The sequence below is a fragment of the Hydra vulgaris genome, chromosome 14 (assembly GCF_038396675.1).
Source record: "Hydra vulgaris chromosome 14, alternate assembly HydraT2T_AEP".
Classification (NCBI taxonomy): Eukaryota; Metazoa; Cnidaria; class Hydrozoa; order Anthoathecata; family Hydridae; genus Hydra; species Hydra vulgaris.
The window spans coordinates 23,472,307-23,476,014 of record NC_088933.1 but is presented as its reverse complement, the minus strand read 5'-3'; the positions used below and the strand labels follow the sequence as shown (position 1 = coordinate 23,476,014).

At 28.3% G+C, this 3,708-nt stretch overlaps 1 non-coding gene across 1 annotated transcript; it reads left to right on the top strand.

Moving 5' to 3' along the window:
* The first annotated feature begins 266 nt into the window (after positions 1 to 266).
* On the top strand, positions 267 to 338 carry trnap-ugg (transfer RNA proline (anticodon UGG)). Its single transcript has one exon. It is a non-coding gene; the product is annotated as a tRNA-Pro (tRNA).
* Positions 339 to 3,708: the final 3,370 nt, after the last annotated feature.

Genomic DNA, 3,708 nt, shown 5'->3' with positions numbered 1-3,708 from the left:
GGTATTGTACATACTATGGGTTCCGAGAACACGTTTTTATTTAACTTTTTTTTTTAATTTTTTATAATAGTTATAACAGTCCGTTGCAAAAATATTGTTTATAAAGTTTTCTTATGCGTATTTATTTTTTGATTTTCAGTTTATTTCAAAAAACTTTTTTTTTTAAAGAAAATTTCTTTTATTATTCCTTTTCTCGGTTTAATTTAAATAACAATTATATAAATTATAGTTATATTTAAAATATAAAAATTTAGCTGTACCAACACGGCTCAATGGTCTAGCGGTATGATTCTCGCTTTGGGTGCGAGAGGCCCCGGGTTCGAATCCCGGTTGAGCCCGGGTCTTTTTTAAATTTTTTTTTAGGTGTCTCTTGAGCTTAAGAAGTCCTCAAGGTCTTAGGTCCTTACTTCTTGAGCTCAAGTAGTCCTTACAGTCTTATCACAGAGTGCCGCGGATGAGCATTTAATTGGAAGTTCACGCCTCCTTCCTAACCGATGTCGCAAAACTTGCCCAGATGGAACCAGGTGGGGTTTGAACCAAGGATCCTTTGTTTCTGAGACAAGTGCGCTACCACTTATTTTAGGAGTGTTTACGAGTAAATATATCTTAGGAATGTTTTATCGGCTACGTTTTTGGATTTAGTGAATAATGACAGATAGCTAAAAATGACAGAGTGAGCATCAAAATCAAGATTACTGGCAGAGCTGTACTTTGTTTCTTCTTAGCGACCCTGATCAGTTTCAGTGGTGACATTAGTTTTAATTTTAGGTTGCTATGGATTACTAAATTGCTTAGCAACGTCATATTTTATAACCCATAATAAATATAAACTGGACAAAAGTAATAACTTATCGGATTACCTCCAAAATTTACAACATTGAGTATTTTTATACTAGAAATGTAGTGGTACTATGGACTTTTTTTTTGGTTGATAGTGTCAACTGAAATGCCTAGCAACAGTTCATTTTGCATAGTTACAAGCTTAAGCAACTTTCTTAAAACATCAAAGTAATAAATTAAACTAATATTATAGTGGCAGTATGATTGAAAATTTTTTTACTCATACAAAAATTTTAACACATACCCAATTACTAATTTTATATGTTTTTATGCAGTTCCAGGGCTTTATACATTTATATTATATTTCATAAAATTAAAAATAAGGGAAAGTCGGGTAGTCCCGGACACTTAAGGAATATGTAGTATATTGCTCAAACGCTTACTAAAAACATAGTGCCAAATGATTTCCAAGAAAGTTGAAACATCTATTTATCGAATTAAAAGCAAAAAATAGTTATGGTGCACTTAATTATAACATAAAACGTAAAAGAAAAAATGTTAGAAAACGGACGTCTATAAAAATTGGAGGATAGCCCCGGACATATTTTAAACAAGAGTTCGCTTCTTTTTAAATCATAAGGCACACACTTTATACATTATTTGACTAGCATTTTACCACGGACATTTTAGTTATAATAATTAGAAGCAGGATTAATAACAAAAAAACTTTTTTGTGACTATTTCTACAGGTTTATCGGTCGTTTTAAATTCAGAGTTATTGTCATCTTAGCCCGTCCTAAAATTATAATTATAGGACCTTGATAACTTAGTCTTTTTTATAAAGTTTTTGATACATTAAAAAAAAAAAAACTGCATCTAGTCTATTCAATTATGAAAAGAAATGAGATTGAAACAATGATTTTAAAAACAACGTTTAGAATTAATTTACTTTATTTGAAACACATTCAAAACACATAATTGCAACTAAAAGTACCTTTATTGGAAATAAAACGAAATCACATATTACACTTTGTTAAAACATTGATAAAAAAAGTATCTACCAGTAAATCAAAACAATCAAAAAATAAATTTCCAAAATAAATACTTTATACTTAAAAGGTAAATACTTAATAAGGTAATTTTTTTCAACACCATACAAACGTCACAATCATAATTGTCAGAGGTACGATCTAACTGTACATAATTTTCATGTGCTCAATCTTTACACTTAAAGTACTGAATCTAGTCTTCATCAAAGTTTTCTCGACATATTATACATTCAGTTTCGTTTTCAGGACTTTCAAACAAACAAGTAACATATATATATATATATATATATATATATATATATATATATATATATATATATATATATATATATATATATATATATATATATATATATATATATATATATATATATATATATATATATATATTTATATATATATATATTTATATATATATATTTATATATATAAATTTTTTCAATCAGGGGCGATTCTAGGAAAAATATGAGGGGGGAGGGGGGTAAAATATGTTAAAAATACCGACTCAAAAATCCGTCACGTGACATTTTGAGAATTTGTTATTTCTCTGTATCCATTATTCATAAGCACATTTTTTTGAAACGATACATTAAGACAATAGGCAGATAAAATCTCACTAGCGAATCTTTCTGGTCGACTAAATATTTTAAAATTTGAATTTCGCAGCGAAATGTACACTCGTCGACTAACCGTTTTGGGTTAAAGTGCAAAAAATTTAGTTTTCAAAAAAAAGTTAACTTAACAGGCTAAATTTAGGTTACCAGTTATTTAAATATTATTAGGGTACCTAAAAATTTTTAAAAGACTTTTCGAAAGAAAATTAAAATTACATTATAATATTCATATAATAATATAAAAAATTAAAGATCTAGAGTTTGATTTTTTCAAACTTTTATTCTTCTTTGCTTAGCGGAAGACCATTCAACAACACAATCAATATCAATTTTGTCAGTAATATCTTTTTCACAACTTAACATTATTAGTGAACTTATTCTTTCAGTAGTCATAGTTGAGCGCAAACTATTTTTAACCAACTTTAATTTACTAAACCTACGTTCATTTGATGCTGTAGATATTGGAGCTGTTAAAGCTAGGCGACATAACTGGTTTGCCCAAGGTAATAAATTCTTCAACTCGTGAGATTTCTAAATTACTTCCATTATTGTTGCTAAACCTGAACATTGATGGCATAATATCTCCCATTCAGCTGCAACTGCATCAAAGTCTAATAAATAGCAAGCTTGACATTTAGGAGGAGAGAGTGAAAATACTTTTTCTAAATTTTCTGGTGAAGCAGCTGTAGACTTTAGTGGAATATGTAAGACACTAAAAATCAGCTTGAGTTTTTCAATGAAGACTTTAAGATTTTGATTTGACAAACTTAAAAGAGTATCTAAAACTTGATTAAATTGTTTTCGATAAAAAGTTAACAAATCATTGTTTGCAGAATTATCATCAATTTTTTTTTGGCATGCTTCTAACTCTGTGATATCGTTTATAATCTGCATCTGGATCAACTCCATACAATTGAGCAGTTTTTTTTTAGCTTTCAATTAGGTTATTCATATTATCAGAATCTGATCTTATATTTGTTAAGGAAGAAACAGTACTTTTTATTAGTACTATTGGATCACATATATTCAATTCTTTTGTTTCTAAATGTTCGGTTAAATATTTAAGTTTGTACATGATGTTTTTCATGAACATTAACGATACAAAGAAATTAAAACTTAATATCCAAGAGATTTAGTTTTTGTTAAACTGTTAAGTTTATCTGAAGTTGTTATGTCTTTTAATATATCAACAATTGGATTTAGTGATGTCCACACAGATTTTATACTTTCTGCTCGAGCAGTCCATCTTGTTTTCGATAGCTGTA